This window comes from Lissotriton vulgaris, chromosome 11 (assembly GCF_964263255.1).
Source record: "Lissotriton vulgaris chromosome 11, aLisVul1.2, whole genome shotgun sequence".
Classification (NCBI taxonomy): domain Eukaryota; kingdom Metazoa; phylum Chordata; class Amphibia; order Caudata; family Salamandridae; genus Lissotriton; species Lissotriton vulgaris.
In genome coordinates, this window is record NC_141699.1 from 1,071,627,836 (window position 1) to 1,071,646,942 (window position 19,107).

The window sequence follows — 19,107 nt, forward strand, 5'->3', positions numbered from 1 at the left end:
TCCTTTACCTAAATAAACGCAAGGCCCTGCCCTGGCTACCTAACACAAGGAGACCCTCCTGCATTACACAGTGCATTGGACTATATATAGTACTAGACTAAATACTCTATAATTAAGTTGTGCAACCAAAATACAACACGCATATCAAAATAATCCCACTTCCTACCCCCCCCCCCCCCCCCCCTTTGAAAAGAACCCGCTTAGATGGACGTTCCTTCTTGATGTAAAGTTGTAAAGTTGTAAATGGTGATAAAAAAAGGATATTCAGCAAATACCTACAATATCACTGCACTGCTACAAATTGACTACATATCATAGTCAGGTTGTTGAAAAGATATATGTGCATGCTGAAAAGGACACTAAATATACCAATAGCTGTGAATCAAAGCTTGACCAGTACCAAGCAGTAAAGGCCTAAATCATAGTTAGTTCTCATAACATGCTGTTTACCACAGACAATAGCTGATAAGAAAAAAATGGATACAAAATGGAGAAGCAGTAAGTGGATAAAAATGAAACACATTTGTAACCACTATACATGTGGTACACATCACTAAAATACCAATGCAACCTGTCCTGTGGCTCATACCACAAAACATTCAAAATACAACAGCCTCCTGCCTGCTGATCACTATAGTGATCAATGGAATGTAATGCACCATTCCTTAAAAACTTCAATCATACATCTTGACCACTGCAATCTTATGTGTTTTGTCTTGAACATAAAAACACCCACAATCCCTGGATTTCACCCTGCTCCTAAGAATATTAGGTGCCAAACCAGAACCATAAACATGATTGAAATGTTTCTCTCATGCCAAATTCTTCACCTTGTTGTGAAAGATCTGGTCATATTAGTCACTGACATGAGCTTAATCACCTCAGGACTCCTTTCTCATCCCTCTAAAAATCAATTTCAGTGCTACAGTCTTCCTGACAACTGGCAAGCGCATGTTGACCACACCATTCCAAATGCATAGTACGCCACTGGTTTCCTTGCCTAACACACACCGCAAATACATTCTTTTGTATAATTCAGAAGCTGATTACAACAAACCTGAATACTTGGCTGAAGAACTGGCCTTGTTTGTGGTATGCGTACCATCTACAGCTCAAACCAGAAGATGTTGGATTTCCACAATGTGAAGAAAAAGAAGATCGAGACACCTCTCAGCTTTTAAGAAAGAAGCCAAACATATCACTACTTCATCTAATTATCCTTTTCCAATATCCTCCACTGTACCTGATCTGCCTGGATTCATTGACGGTTGCCTTTTTCGAACTAAAGATTAGGCTGCACGAAATTTCTATAACACTGGTGTAATCTCACAGAATTTCCATCATTTCACTTAACACTGTTACACAAAATGTCTGAGATTATGTCGTTATACCATGTCAAATAATTGATACTTTGCTCGTTTGAAAATCCTATTGCCAGAGAATTGGTAGATTGGGAACGAACCGAATTTGAGCAGCTGGTGTTACACATCATGTGCACCTTTTTTTCTTTTTTTTGTATTAAATGAGTCCTTCTAACAAAACTGGATGCACGGATGCATTTTGCCCTAAAAAGTAGTGCAAAATATCCAAGCTGACATTTAATATAATAATGTGCCAGGGCGCACAATATTTGAGCATTTTGCATAATTTCTGCAAAACAAATTATGCAAATTTCTCTTCGGTGTTCCGACCCCACTCACCTACAAACGCATAGGTACCACAGGAGCGAAAATGACCCGATTCTCCCCCATCAGTGCCTTAACTCCCACCTGAGCAATATTCAGTATTAGTCACCCGAGTGGGCAACGCACCCGGGGGAGAACCTGTGAACGTCAATAATACTGGTAGTACAGGTATTCATACGGCGATCCTCTAAACTGCAGGCACACCACATCTCCATACCCGGAACATACTGCAGCAAGAAGAAACAAAGAATACAACAGATATTAGAAAAAAGAATGGACCCAAAATATAGCGTCACCCAGTAACACCCTTTCCACCTTATTCTTCACCTACCCAGAGCAGAGTGTAGTAATGCTCTAAAGAAATTCTGCAATTCAGAGGTTACTTGAACAATGATAGGAAGTAAGTTGGAAAGGGTATCCACCAAAGATTATCCAGGCATAATCCCATAAGCACCAGGTTCTCCGTATGTGCGTGAAAAAAAACACTTCCAGATAACGAGAGACCAAAAAAAGACCCGCTGGTAGTAAATAATAATAGTCCCGGAACTACCTTTTCAGCGCACCGAGGAAAAGTAAAAATATAATATTCTCCCAAAAAGAAATAAACAATGTCTTTTTCCTATAGTCCACAAAATATACCTTGCTCGTTCTGCCCTCCAAGATATTGCTCCACTTAATCCAAAGTAGACAAAAATGATATCCCACGAGGGGTCTGCTCCAGCCGGAAAACAGAAAAGTCAAGAAGAGCAAAGGAAGATCCAATCCAGGGCAAAACAGGAAACCACAAGATGAACAACCGTAGAGCAGAGAAATAGGGATCCAGACAGCAGGACGCCAGGAAAACAGAGACAAAGTGCTTCCGGGGCCAAAAACTGGAAGAGAACCCAAGCAATGATAGCAGTGAGCAGGGGCTTTAAATTCGGACTGAGGCCCCATCCCTCCACCCCTCACAATGCTGGTAACTAGATGGGAACCTCTCTCAACCTACCCGCTAACAGGATAGAATTCCTGCCACAACAGTACCGCCCACCGCTCCAGTCCGCTCTGCTCCACCCACAATGTCCCGCGCGCTGGTTCCCGTCCGCTGGTTCCCGCCTGGGAAGTCCCGCCCGCAAAACACAGAGAGAATGAGAAATATCACACATGCTAACCTCAGACCGTAACAGTACCCCCTCTCAAAAGACCACCCACAGGCCTGGGCTTAGAAGGGTGTCTATGGTGAAACAAACGAACCAAACGAGGAGCATGAACAGAACTAGCGGGTTCCCAAGTACGGTCCTCTGGGGGATAACCCTCCCAATCCACCAGATAAACCAAACGTCCCGACATCTCCTGGAATTCAAGATCGCATGCACTTCATACTCTTCGTCACCATCAATCAGCAAAGAGGGAGGAGGGGGCAAGGACACAGTAGTAGGGACATGGGGTTTCAATGCAGAGGTATAAAACACAGGGTGCACATGGTAATCATCAGGCAACTCCAATTCAATAGCAAAAGGGTTCACCACTCTGCAAACCCGAAAGGGACCCAAATAACGAGGCTGTAATTTTCGTGGTCCTGCCAAATGTATGTTTTTGGATGACAACCAAACCTGGTCCCCAGGCATGTATGCAGGTGCTGGGACACGATGCCGATCGGCATTCACGTTCATTTTCATCTTTGTGGCCACCAAATGATCATGGGCAGCCCGCCACACAGCAGTGAGCTCCCGACTCAACGTGTCCACAGTCGGAACCCTGCCGGAAGGCTGCATAGGAGCAGCCCTGGGATGTAATCCCATAGAACAGAAAAAGGAGGAAACACCCAATGTGGTATGAAAGCTGTTATTGTATGCAAATTCAGCAATGGGCAAAGCCTTTACCCAACTACTACTCAGGGAAGTAAGAAGACAACGCAAATACTGTTCCATGGTTTGGTTTGTACCCTCCGTTTGCCCATCACTCTGGGGATGGTAAGTCGTGGATAAACGGAGTTTCATGTCCAAGGAGGAACATAACTCCCTCCAAAAATGAGACACAAATTGGGCCCCCCTTTCTAATACAAAGGCAGTGGGTACACCATGTAAACGTAACACTTGAGAAACAAAAACTGTAGCCGATTCCTGTGCTGTTGGCACCTTGGGTACAAAATGAGCTGATTTAGTGAATAAATCCACAACCACTAAGATAGTGGTACAACCCGCATCCAATGGCAAATCGGTGACAAAATCCATACTAATGGTATGCCATGGTACAGGAGGAACAGGTAATGGTTGGAAACACCCCACCGGAGGAGTATGTTAGGCTTTGTTTATGGCACACACAGGACATGAAGTAACAAACACATGGATATCATGGGAAAGTGAGGCCCACCAGAACCAGCGAAGACACATATCCCGTGTGTTAGTCACCCCAGGATGACCCATAAGAGAGGACGAATGACACCACTCCAAGACCTTATTTCGTAACTCAGGGTAAATAAACAACTGTGTCCCATGAAACAATAATCCATCCCTCAATTGCAAGGATGTATCCATCAACCAAGGAGACAGATGGACAGAAGACAATAATGCCTTGATGTCATCTTCAAATTCCTGAAACGAAGTACACCCCACAATCTTTTCAGCCGGTATCAGGGAACCTTCACCAGGGGGAAAAATCCCTACACAATAACGACACATGAATATGAGACAAGACATCTGATTTCACCTGTTGAGCAGCTGGCCTATGTGTGATGATGCAATCAAATTAATTAAAGAAAGTAACTCATTTCATCTGACGGGGTGTCAAGGCACGAGCAGAACAGAATAACTCCAGATTTTTGTGGTCGGTATAAATCGTGATTGTATGTCTAGCATCCCATAAATGGTGTCGCCACTCTTGAAATGCTAACTTAATAGCCAGTAATTCCTTTTCTGTCACCGTATAATTCTGTTTCGCCGGTAGCAACTTTTTAGAGAAAAAAGCAAGAGGATGCATGTGACCGGTCTCAGGATCACGTTGCGATAATATACCCCCCCCCCCCCTGCATTCAATGAGGCATCCGCCTCCACAAAAGAAGGCAGTGCCGGATCAGAATGGTGCAAAATGGGGCCGTAAAAAAACGCTCCACCAAGACCTGAAAAGCCTTCTGAGCTGTTGGTGTCCATTGAAACACTGCCCCCTTTTTCAGTAATGAAGTTATAGGTGTAACGATCTCCAAAAAAGGGGACATAAAGCGGCGATAAAAATTGTCAAATCCTAACAACACTTGAACATCACAAACACATATAGGACTAGGCCAGGTAGTAACGGCTTCCGTCTTTTTGGGATCCATCTGTATGCCCTCAGCGGCAATAATAAAACCCAAAAATTCCACTCGTGATGTCTGAAAGATGCATTTTTCAAGTTTCACAAACAACAGATGGTCCCGTAAACGCTGTAAAACTTGAGGCACATGTTTTTCATGATCCTCTGTGTTTTGTGAAACACCAAAATATCATCGATATACACGATGACACAAATATGCAACAAGTCCCTCAACACTTCATTAATACAAAACTGGAATGCTGCGGGGGTTTTACAGAGCCCAAAATACATAACACAGTACTAAAAAAGACCGAATTTCGTTCTTGAGGTGGTCTTCCACTCGTCCCCTTAGCGGACACGAATGAGGTGGTAAGCCCCTGCAGGTCCAGTTTAGTAAAGATGGTAGCGTGTCGTAGTTGGTCCAACAACACTGAAATCAAAGGTAGCAGATATAGTTGTTTTTAATGGTCACCTTATTCAATGCCCTGTAATTGATGCAAGGGCGTCATTCACCCCCCTCTTTGGTACAATGAAGATGGATGAAGAGACAGGGGATGAAGAATGCTGCATAAAACCCGCAGCTAACATTTTGTCTAAATAGGATCGAAGATGTTGTGTTTCCGGTTCGGACAAAGCATAAATCCTGCTACAAGGCAAACTCCCCCCCCGGATCCAAATCAACAGTCAAAAGAACGGTGAGGTGGTAAAACACCGGATTTGACGACATCGAAGACATCCGCATAAGGCATGAATTGTGATGGAATACCAGAACCTGACACGGCACATCCAGTAGCACATACGAAAAGGGACACCCAATCTGAAGCCTCCTGATAACAGTGTTGTAAACAATATCCTGAGTCTAGGGTAACTGTGCGCCTTACCCAATCTATCTTGGGATTATGAGTTTGCAACCAGGGCATCCCCAAGATAATACCAAAAGCCGGAGCATCAATAAGATCAAAGCTCAAAGACTCTGAGTGACCATTATCACAGATCAAAATTAATGGCTCAGTCTGTTTCACGATCAATCCAGAGGACAACTCTGTACCATCAGTTGCCCTCACCGGTTTGGGGTGGGTCTTACAAACACACGGGATGTCAAAAGTTTTGGCCAACTGTATGTCCATAAAATTCCCAGTTGCACCTGAATCAAGAAGAACTGGAAAGGTATTTCTTTTGTTGTCTGTTATCACCAAGGTGACTGAGATGGTAAAGTGACGTGGTACTCAAGATACCAACCCTGCCACATCATAAGGATTACTATCCGATACATGATCTTGTGTATTAAACTCTTCTCCCTGTTCTACAAAAGCCACAGATTTTTGTGCCGGTACTGTAGAGGGCTTAACTGTACATTCACGTGCAAAATGCCCGTTCCCACCACAGTACAAGCAAAGATTAAGCCTTCGTCGCCTCTCTTTCTCCTCTTTGGATAAGGGTCCTCGTACACTCCCTATCTGCATAGGCTCAGGATGATTCTTTTTTCCTGGCTCTGTCTTAACGTCACTACCACCAGCATAATACATAGACATAGGGAAACAATATCTCTTCCCCTTCCTCTCTGACAATCTGTGATCCAGTTTGACCACTAGGTCAATGAATTCAGTACAATATTTGGGGGGATTGACAATCTGTGATAGAACATCCTTTAACTCCTCACATAGACCCTGATAGAAAAGAGAAGTTCTTTTCTCATTGGGCCAATGTGTCTCGGACACCAGTCGGTTGAAAGTGGTAATATAAACCAATAGGTCTTGTTTGCCCTGCCTCAATTCAAGGAGCTCTGCATCGCTAGCCTGCATAAAAGTATGCTTCGTAAACAAACGCTGCATCTGCTCCTTAAAAGACCTGAAAACGTATAGAATGGGATCATCATTATTGACCAAGGGAAGAGACCATAATGCAGCCGTCCCAGCCAGATAAGATATCACAAAGGCAACCTTCGCTGCATCATCAGAAAAGGCAGTTGGTCTGCACATAAAGTGCAAATGGCATTGGTTCATAAATATGCCATATTTATTGCTATCCCCTGAAAAGCACTCAGGTACAGCCAAAGGCACTGATACAGGCTTATTTACCGTAACTGCAACGGGCACACTCCCGAACTACTTGAGGCACGATCATAAAGGAATGTGGCGGGTTGTACAGGAGTTTTCCCAACCCCCACCCATTCCTTAGCTTTATAAGCTTTTAATTCGCCATGCAATCCTTGGTTCTCCTGTCACAATTCCCTCTCCTCTTTCTGTAAGGAAGCGAGAGCCAGGGCCATGTCCTGTAATGAAGGACCCACCCCACTACACCTGTTAAAGGATCCATCTCCATCTTCGCTCGGGTAGTAGAAATATTGTGGGCTTGGGTTTTTGTTCCGACCTAACTCACCTGCAAACGCACAGGTACCACAGGAGCGAAGATGGCCCGATTCTGCCCCAACAGTGCCTTAACCCCCCCTGAACAATATTCAATGATAGTCACCCGAGCGGGCAACGCAACCGGGGGAGAACCGGTGATCGTCAATAATGGTGGTAGAACAGGTATTCATCCAGCCATCCTCTAAACTGCAGCTCACCACATCTCCATACCCGGAACATACTGCAGCAAGAAGAAACAAAGAATACACCTGATATTAGAAAAAAGAATGGACCTAAAATATAGCGTCACCCAGTAACACTCCTTCCACCTTATTCTTCACCTACCGAGAGCAGAGTGTAGTAATGCTCTAAAGAAATTCTGCAATTTCATATTTGGGCCTTCTTGCGATGACTCAAGTGTTCTGAGTGAGAGTCTTCTGCGCATGCCTGACCAAATGATCACCCTGAAGGATGACTCTACACTTGAAATCCAGCCAAGGCCACAGACAGCTAAACCCTGGGAACTCCGAAGTCAAAAGTGCAGCGAATAAAGTCACATGGATATTATCGGTAATTTGTTTCAACTGTAAATAATATCCAGATGGGAAGTTATTAAAATGAATGTTAATAAGGGGATGGGTTTTGAACAAAGGAAAGTGCTGTGCCATCATGGTGTGATGACCTAAGACCCTTACCTGTCCAATTAGACTTCGTATTTTTACGATATTGCAACTTTAGGGGGTGGTACATGATTCCCAAAAGGTATAATTAGGCTGTCCGGATTTCGTTTAAAACCGACTCTGCATGACATTACACTACCGACTGCAAATCAGCTGACCCGGTTTAAACCGAGTATTGCCGATTTTCTGCAAATTTTATTCACCATTTGGCCACTTGCACCTTTTGGCCACTTCAGGGAGCCAAAGCAGAGTAAACCAGCATCCGAGCTAGGCATCGGTAATTCTAATGAAATATTTCACCCAATTCTTTGCCTTACTGCCAAATATTTCCAAATTCTTTATTCGGCTGAAAAATAAAATCCTGATTATTTGTCCTACTGCTGCGAATATTTCGTACCTTCATACTTCTTCCCTACATTTCCTAACCCTTTGTTCTGCTGTCACAAATTTCCTGCCACTTTTAGTTGCTTTTTTGGCATTGTATTTCTTGTAGGCATTTTTTTAATCTGCTTTTTTGCTAGTGATGGTGACAGCTTTCCATTTTATTTCCACTTGGCCTTTAGTCAGAAGAGTTGCCGGATGATGGTGGTAATAAATTGTAGACAACTTGAAACCATGTTTTGAAAACAAAGCAATGGAAACTACACATTTCTCTAATGTGTTTCTGTTCTTTTGAGCAAAACACTATAAATTATTCATTAAAAATGCAGCTCTAGAGTTTACTTCAAGTTGTGGGCCACATTGCACCGTGGACTTTGAAAGTGAGCAATGTGATGAAGTAGCAGAAGTTCACAACCTTCAACACCTCCCTCGAGATATGACTTTAAGGACCGGCAATGTAGCATAAGGTTTAATGCGCAGTGGCCCTGTACATTTGATATCCATATCCCTTTGGCCTGAATTCCATGTACATTTTTTATGCTTTGACAGGATGCCGGCTCGGTGTTGGCGGCTTGGCCGGTGCACTTCTTATCTGCTCTCCTTGAGTAGCAGGGATACCCTTGCTTCTCATTCATCTCTTCCCCGCCTGACATCCTCAGAGTAGGCAAGCGCCAGGCACTGCGGGGAGGGCATTCTATTAATACACACAGTACATGACAGCACTTTTATTAGACACCAGGATCCTTCCCACAGCCTTAGAAGCCGTTTCACAGTTCTGGCTCTCGTTGTGGCAGGTGGATACATAACAGTTCTGTCACATTCAAATAAATATTCAGCAGCAACACTGAACCCATGCACTCAAAGCAAAGTAAAACCAGAAGAAACTGAATTAATAAAATACTAGTTAAAAACATCTTTATAGCCAAAGGCCCCTTTTTGAAAGGGGCGTACCCTGACTTTCACTCTGCCTCGGGCAAATGCTCTCTTTTCAACGTCCGTTGATTTACTGCCCGCCATCCGCTCCCCTCCTGGGCCGATTGATGGCATTAGGAAAACGAAAATTAATTATTTAATCTAAACCAAATCGAGCTTGCCGGCTGCACACAGATCACTGCAGCAGGCTCCGTGATCACAATCCAGCTCGGCTATTTGGTAGGTAAGAGTGCTTCCAGCTGTACAGTTGACTCTCTACCTCCCCTGAGGCCCCATTTTTTTTTTAAAGTGCACTTGGCCCACCTGGGGGTCCATTCTCTGCTCGGAGCACAGTCCTCAATTTTAACAATGGAGATTAAAGGTTCAGTTAATCACTCAGGCTTGGGCTATTACGGCTGCTCCTGTTGTATGGCGATTGTCTTTGGCCAGGGAACAGCGTGCACAACACAACCTCCCCCTTTTATCAAGCACCCCACGTGGACACAGTAGCCTGCCTTTCTGCATGTAGACATACCAGACTGCCTATCATCGGAGAAACAGAAATTTACTGCGGACCTCCTCCTGGTGGAGAAGTTATTCTCTTACCCACTATCGGCAGGACCTCTCCGCAGTGTGAAGTAACAGCGCAGACGTCTTTGTCAGGCCGTTTCTACCAATAGGCAACACTGGGCGGCTGCCTAAGGTGGCAAAAGGGGGAGGGCGGCAAAAAAATGAGTTCTCCCCACGCCAAAACAGTAAGCATGCCCTGCCCTATAGTGGTCAATGAGGGCCTCCCCTTGCCTCTGCTGCGGATGAACCCCTCCCCTTTCCATGTACCCTGATCTGAGCTCAGCCATGATCCAGGCACAGTCTACTGCAGCCCCGGTAATATGATTTAGAGCACAGGCTCGTGTCTCTAAAACAACTGTGCAGCCATCAATTTTAAGAGGGTCATTTGACAGATAAAAGTTTACATGGGAAGGAAAGAATGAGTGCGCATGACCAAAGACTCACTGAAGAAGAATTATATGGGAAACTAGAATAAGTTTGATTTGTAGAAATGTGTTTGTATCCTTATATACACTGTATGTACACTTTCTATATGTCATGCACTATCAGTGTAAAAAGCAAGCAAAAATAAAAGCGAAATGTTCCATAAACACCGGAAAAACACAGTTTCTGTTGTTTTTAATGTTGCGAAAATGGGTAACCACTGATAACCACTGTTTTTTAAGGTCTTGAAATGACTGGAAAACACTGAAAACCCCCCACCAGAATTGCCCAAAAATAGAAACTGAAAACAGGAAAGCCTAGGTATAATTGAGGTAGTTCAGTCAGTTAGTTGGTAATGCACATGCAGATGCTGAGACGAAGGTGGTTGAACCTGCGAGAATGCTGATGCTGTGAGATGCTGACGAAGATTCAAATACAGAATTACCTATCTTAAGCAATTGATTAGAAGAAGATGAAGGAAGAATCTCGAGGAGTAAGAGAGTGTCAGAGTGGGGTGCGACGAGTTTGTCGGGTCTAGAGAGGTTCACTGTTCTGTCCTGATTCCTGTCCTGAAGCCTTTGTCACCTGTTCTTTACCAGGTGACCCTTACCAGCTCCTTGGCCAGGAAGTTGGTCTTCACACCATCTTTGGTAATTATGATATTCGTAATAATTTCTAATGTACTGCTCTCTCTATCCTCTCCTTTCTGAGCAAAGTCATTTAATTAAATCAAATCTAAGAATGTATTTTGATTAACTGAAATCTTCCTTCCTATGATTGATGGTGTCTGTAGTGTGCATTTGAGATGGGTCACTCACATTTAAAATTTTAGATAAAGGTTTTAAAACTTCCTGTGTCTGCGCTTATTGTGTATGTAAAATCATAAGAATATTAAGGTTATGAGCCTCTTCACCATCAACTGGTTCCAACTAATTTGGTCCATTGACCAAATGGAAAGAACGTATTATTTATTGATGTGCTGGCTGACAGCTTTTCTGACTATTATCGATCATTATATACATCCAATGAGGTCCTCCATCCCTCAGAGATAGAGCAATTCTTTAATGACATCCCTCCGAAGGCTCTCTCTGAAGAGGCCCGTGAGTCACTCGAGGTCCCCCTTTCCCTAGAGGAAGTGACCACTGCAATGGCTGATGATCTACATATGAGTAAGGCACCGGGCCCGAATGGCTTCCCTAGCTAATTTTATAAGGCTTAAATGGCCTTGTTAGTACCTCATTATCTTGAGGCCATACAGGAGGCTGCGCAGATCACCTGCATGTCCCCGACTGGAGACACAATGAAATCGTCGTGTTCCACAAACCAGGGCGCCCTCCAGAACTCCATACCTCCTAACGGCCCATTTCTCTTTTAAATGTGGAGATGAAGCTGCTAGCAAAGGCACTCGTCACCAGACTTTTGGCTCATCTCCCTGACCGGATTCATCTGGATCGGGCAGGATTTATGCCCCAGCGGGCCACGCAGCATAATATATGCCCTTCGCCTAATGCCTTTGCAGCTGTAGATTGCCTTCACTGCCCCGCGGCCCTCTTGTTAGCTGATATCGACAGAGTATTTGATTTGGTCAGCTGGGCATACTTATTCATTCTCTTAAAGCACCTCAGTTTTGGTCTGAAGTTCTTATTGTATATTTGTATGCTATATCACCGGTTGACTGCCTCAGTGCGTATTGCCGGTAGGGTGTCTGCACCATTCCCAATTGGCCAGGGCACTAGACTGGGGTGGCCACGTTCTCCTTTGTTGTTTGCCCTGGCCATTGACCTGTTGGCGGCCTGGATCGGCTTAGATGGTCAGGTCATGGACTTTGAGTGGACCGCCAAAGTTTCTGACCGGATAGCCCTATACGCATATGACGTTCCCTTCTTTATGACTTACAGTCATAGGTCCAGGCCCCAAATTCTCCAAATTATGCGAATATTTGGCGAGACCGCGGGGCTCTTTATGAATGTAAAAAAAATCCACAGTATGGCCTCTGCGGGGCAGATGACGATTATAGATGGGCTACAGACCTTTCTCAGACTCGGGAGGGCTTGAAATATTTAGGGGTCTTCATCACAGATAGGCAGGACATGGCGTGTGCTCGCAATCTGGGCACGGTCCTCACCAAGATTAAAACAGACATTACACAAGAAATTGGCAGTAGGGAATAATGCGCAAAACAGTGTAAAATTATATCTTCTCTTTGTATAAGTGACTAGCATATGCTCTAAGGTAGAGATACAACCACAACCAAAGATTGTAACAAAAGGTAGATGAATATCCACCTTAAATTTTAAACACAATTTCTCAACCTGAGCAACTCTAGTAAATTCAAATGTCCATATCAATAACAGCCTTTTCCAATTTGTATAAATTTCCGTCTCTTCTTTATTTTTTCAATTCAAATTCTTAGTTCAGTCCAATCACCAGGTACAGGACATAAAAAGTTCTTCAATGTTACAAATAGCCAACAGATTTTGCCAGCACGTGTTTCGTCTGGCTCCTCGGCCAATGATTTCGTCAGGGCTAAAAGCAAACAAATTTGTCCTTAAGTTCATATAGATACAAACCATGAAAGTTTACATGGGTAATCTATTTTTAAGAGACTCTAGAAAAGAAAAGAAAAAACCTACAGAGAATGGATAATGATAGAAAGCGGTGCTCTAAAGGGATACATCCCAAGTAATAGACCAGCATATCCAAAAAGTAACTACCAATAGAATGAAGTAAAGGAAAGAATAAGTGTAAGAAAAAGTTCAACACCTCTTGTGTCTAAAGTGTCATTAAAGTGAATCAAAGGGAAGAAAAATTGTATAATACTTGTATAATAGATAATCTTATCTAATTTGATTACTTTACATTGAAGAATGATGTTAAATCATGGATAATCAGGGATGTTACTCTACTGAGAACCGCTGACATATGGTTCGAATTTAGTTGCCAGAACTTGGACATAGATGGAGAATAAAGAATAACCTTATTGTTAGTTGTGAATATCCTTCTCGTGATAGGAATTATAATTACGCTAATAGAAATGGTAACTATTACGATTTTCACCTGTACATGTTAAGATGGCGCTACTTGAAGAACGATAGTCCACTCTCTCTGTCTTAGGTTGACAGGTGTAACATAAGGGACTAAACCATCGAATATTAAAATATACTACTCTGTTAATATTGTTAGACCATGATTGCGGTTTAATACTGGAATAATTATTTCCCTCGTCATATAATTAAATATATTGATGACGATCGCGATAAATTTACCGTATAATAATAGGTTTACTATCTGGTTGTATACAATGGTTAATTTTAATTGTATTTTAGTAATTAGATTGAAATAATTTTACAATAAGTAAGGTACGTAGAATTATATACTGACTACCCTTCTGTACATGGTAGGACAATGCTATTTATGCTATACGCAAGTCCGCTCTCAATATTTAAGGGTGCTAGGTATAAAAGCCTCGTTCAAGATGGCGCCAGCGCTAGACGCCGACGCGAACATGTGTCCAGATGAAAACTGAAGACTATATTTGCCGGTAAGATCCGCATGGTGAGACACTGCGAGGGGAGATAGTGGCTCTATTTTAGATATAACTAGCACGTTCGACTCCTGGCAACGGAATTGTGTTTTTCCCTTTAGGTTCAAGCTCAAGAGACTCACAGAGCAACGTGAACCGTTTCTTTCCAACTAGAATGAGATATGCACTTCCCTAGTTCAGGTACTTTCGTGTAGTTATTTCTCTAACAAGATAGTTTTAACATATGTTGGTAAGATGTCAACATAATTCTTTTGCTACTACATTTTAGATTTGAACAAAATCAGTCGAAATACTGTCTGGTTAGAATTTTATATAGAAGATAACAGAGTGATAACTATCATCATTAAGGTACTTTTTTACCTTGATGTCTTTTAGTCCTAATAACGTCTTTTTAAACATGTTGACTTAAGACAAACTTGGTAGTGAGAGGCCATATGTATAGACCTTTAAATAGGAGAAAATTTGAAGGTACTTGCCTATATCCGGTGCTGTTACACTATTAGTACCGGTTGTACTTAACTTCATTCCTGATTTTTTATTGGAATGTGTGCATTACTAGTGTAGCCTTACTATATATTTTAACTATAGATATAATTCAACTATTACAATAAAATCTGATTGGTGTCTGTTGAATAATTTTAAATTCCTTTTTCTTAGGAATTTTATTGATTTGAATTGAAATTTTACTCCCTTATGATACCATTTCTGAAATATATTGCAATTGGTAAGTTGAACATGATCTACCTTGAGGACACAGTGTATATGAAGAGATTAGAAGGTGAAATATTAGGGGCACAAATCATACTTCACCTGCATGGATTTATGCACTTATTATACCATTTTTCTTCCCTTTGATTCACTTTAATGACACTTTAGACACAAGAGATGTTGGTCTTTTTCTTACACTTTTTCTTTCCTTTACTTCATTCTATTGGTAGTTACTTTTTGGATATGCTGGTCTATTACTTGGGATGTATCCCTTTAGAGCACCTCTTTCTATCATTATCCGTTCTCTGTAGGTTTTTTCTTCTCTTTTCTACAGTCTCTTAAAAATAGATTACCTATGTAAACTTTCATTGTTTGTATCTATATGAATTTAAGGACAAATGTGTTTGCTTTTAGCCCTGACGAAGTCATTGGCCGAGGAGCCAGACGAAACACGTGTTGGCAAAATCTGTTGGCTATTTGTAACATTAAAGAACTTTTTATGTCCTGTACCCGGTGGTTGGACTGAACTAAGAATTTGAATTGAAAAAAAAAGAAGAGACAGAAAATTATACAAATTGGAATAGGCTGTTATTGATATGGATATTTGAATTTACTAGAGTTTCTCAGGTTGAGAAATTGTGTTCAAGATTAAAACAGAATTGAAATCCTCTGCAGGCCTACCCCTATCCCTTTATGGACGCTCGGCAATATTTAAGCTCTCTTTCTCCAGGCTCCTAATTCAGCTTCAGAATCACCCCTTTCCCATTTCACAAACGTGGTTCAGACAGAATAATTCCATGTAAAATGTGTTTCTTTGGGGAGGAGGGGCAGTTAGGCTAGTTCTCCGCACCTTTTTTTTCTCCACGTACTGTAGTGGCATTGAAATTGCCGAAATACAGTCATACTACGCGGCCTTCCAGCTACAGGTTCTCAATGACTAGTGGTATTGCCCAAGAGAGGAACCTGCAAATAATGCAGAGAGATGGCTCTTGGGAGATCCATCAGTACATAAATTCCTATATGGTTGCCCTAATACCCAGGCTCTCCCCTCCAGCCACAGCGGTCATGCTGGCGGTGTGGCGGCAGTCTCTTTGTCTTATCATATGGATAACTGCCTTCTCCCTCAACTACAAGGGTTGCAAGGCTTACAAGGTTGGGACCGTATTGGGATGTCTACATTGGGGGACGTTCTTCAAGGCACCACTCTTAAATCCTTCTCAGATCTACAGAGGGAATATTCCATGCCATTCATCCAATTCTATAAATATTTACAGTTTTGCCAATCAGTCTCTCCCTATCTCAAGAATCTCACAGACCTTCCTAAATTCAGTCCACTTGAGGGCAAACTTCTTATGGGGGGCCTACAAGACCAGAGAATTTCCAAAATATATCAAACTTTGATTTTCCATAGCGCTTCATCATTGGAGTCTCTCAGAGAGGTATGGCAGGCAGGTATAAGCCCTCTTCATAACAATGACTGGAGAGAGGTGCTGGAGTCCCCGGGGGTAACTACCACGTCCTCGCGACAGCAGTTGATACAGTTAAAATATCTGCATAGAGTATACTATATATGAGTGCGGCTTCATAGAGCCGGGCTCATTGAGTCCCCTACATGTCTACGCTGTGGGGCAGAAGAGGCCACCTATATACATATGTTATGGACATGTCCAACTCTTGGTACGTTCTGGAGAGGGGTTCATAGATGACCTAGAGGAGGTGCTGGAATGGACCATAGGCAGCACACCTCGATTAGCCCTACTTCATATTGCAGAAGATACTGGGGACAATAGATATAAGCACCACTTATTGTATTTAGGATTAACCTTGGCCAAATGATACATTGCTCGCTCCTGGAAAGCACCCTCTTCACTGCTATTAGAGGTCTGCAAGCAGGGTCTAGACTGTTGCATGGCGATAGAAGAACCTGTCTTCGAAGCCCAGGGTTGTCCTCAGAAACATGCACGTATATGGCAGCACTGAGCGGACTATAGAGGAATAGTATTGACCCTTCCGACTCCACCACCTACTTTACTAGACTTGGAGGTGCTGTCCAATTCATAACATTGTTTTCATATGTACGGTCACCAAATTACTGATTGGGTGGGCAAGCCAAGACAATACCCAGGAACTAGATTATTCCGCAATAATGTTTTCCATTCTATGTTGATCGCAGCTGGCTGTGTTTACTTTTGGATTTTGGTTACACTGTTAACCTATGCAAGTGCAATCCTTGCTTATACATGTCAACATCATTTTTGGTCGATGAATGTATAATGTGGCTCTTGGAACATGATGTTAGCAGACAAAACTCAGTAAAGAAGGTTTATAAAAAAAACATACAGTAGTTCAGATCATACATAAACACCAGGTATCAGTGTACCTGAATCACCCACTTTGCACCCTATGCAGCCACAGCGCTTCATATAGTAAAAGGTGAGCCCCACAGGGGACACTTGGCTTATGAGCTGTAGGCTGCAGAAACACCTGTGTGCCTACTAGTGACAATATGGCAATTTTCACTGAGCAGGTAGGGCACCGGAACTCCTGTGTGCCTTTGATGGGGATTATGGTAATTCCCTATGCTGAGACAGCACGCCTAAGGTTTTAGGAATGGCCCCTTGGGACCTTGCCGGTAGTGACCAATGCAGCTCCTCAGCGTCTCCCCCCAAAGGATGTACAGAAGCGAGGGGGAATACACACCTGGAAATCATGAAGGGAAACGACTCAGCCTCTCCCATTTGTAGGGAGATCGCAAGGCAGCGGCTGACAGCGTGCAGAGCAGTGGCAAAAGCTGCCTTCATAGTTGGACAGCAGGCCTCTTCCATCCAAGGGCGGTAAAGCCTTACTACCTCCCTGGGCCCCCATCAACTCAATCGACTGTACACGGGGTAGGAGTAAGCAGCACGGAGCTGGCAGCTACAAGGGTGGTAATCCCTCGTCCAGCCATGAAAGCCGCCAACGCCTAGTGTGACGTCAGTGGAGTTGCCCGCCTCTCCATGGGCTTTCCTATTGTGGCAGCTGTATCTACAGTCACAGGGGAAGCTGCACCCTCAGCATGCTTCTCAGTACTGCCACTTCTTGGCCTGATATCTGGGTAGGATTGAGGGATAGCCTCCAGCACACACCAGGTCCTTTGCACACACTTCTTCTCAGAGGAACACAAAGCTCTCTCCACTAGCTGGGTTCAGAGAGAGAAGGAGACATAAACAGTGCTCCTCATGAGCCGAGGTGCTAGATAAACAAAAGAATGGATGTGCTCAATGTAGCACTTTCCACCGGCTATGGTTTTCACAGAGGTTGGGGTGATGGCAGCACCCCCCCCCCCCCACACCTTGGACTGCCACAGAAAGCGCTTCTCACATTCTTACACGTTTAGCAAAGATCAGTCCAGTTCTTCTCATGCTCCAGGCAGGAGCAGTCACTGCAGGCTGTCTTACCCCACACACATCAAGTGCTCACGCTCCTCACTGTGTCTCCAGCTCTCCTCCCAGGCAGGTTACTTGGTTTGAAGTCTTTGATTTCCCTAAAACTTCCAACAGGAGGCCAGCATACACAGGCCCTTGGAGATTCCCTTCACAAGCAGGATACCACAGTAGGGAAAAGAGTCAGTCATTTTCCTCCACCACAGACAGAAGCAACAACAGCAGGCCAACCAACCCATCATACAGAAAAGGCAATGCTCGTCACACTGTCCTTCCGCTCTTCTTCTTGGCACGGTCTTCTTGTTCCTTGAAGTAATCTAAAGTCCTGGGGTTTTAGGTCTAATATTCATACTCCATTTGTCATTGTTCTCTTTGTGGCAAGGGCCTGTGAACCCAGTTCAAACGAGTCCTATCCTCCCTGGTGCAGCATGAGCAAATTGAGTGGAGATAGCATTGTGAAAAGGAGACACAGCATATTCAGGTGGAAGTGAAACTCCCCCCACCACTCTAAATCCAGAACAGGTTTATTCGGCCTAGCAATGAGTCACCCAGGCAAGGCAGGGCACACCTCAACCCCCTTCCCAGTGACTGTTTGGAGTGAGTGAATATACCCAGCAGCTGGCACTCCAACACCAGATGTTTAATACACAAACAGCCAGAGGCACACAGAATGGTAAATTAAGAAAATACCCACTTTCTTAAAATGGCATTTTCAAACAAACAATTTAAAAAACACCTTTCCTAAAAGGTGTTTTAAGCTCAGAGACCCTAATCTCTATTTGTCGATCTTGCCATAAATTAAAGTTACACATATCAAATGGTACAGCGCAGCCCCAATGACAGCCTATGGGACAGTGAAAAACGAAATACAGTCACTGTGAGGGGCTGGGACCTATTAGTGTGTGCATTAGTGGGTGCAGATGTAGTAGTTCAGTTCTGAATATATAGGATTATAAAAAAAGCAGTCAATGTACGAGAGAGGAAGATTTTTCGATATTTCCAGATGGCCCTGGTGGAATCCAACCTGCACTAACTTGTGAGTTGACTTTGCAACAGAAGATCTAACTGTATGATGTCTAAGAAAAAACATGTTTTATGGCGTGCTGAGAAGCACACTGAAGAATACATACTGCAATGGTTAGCATTTGGCACGCAAACAGCTGCAAA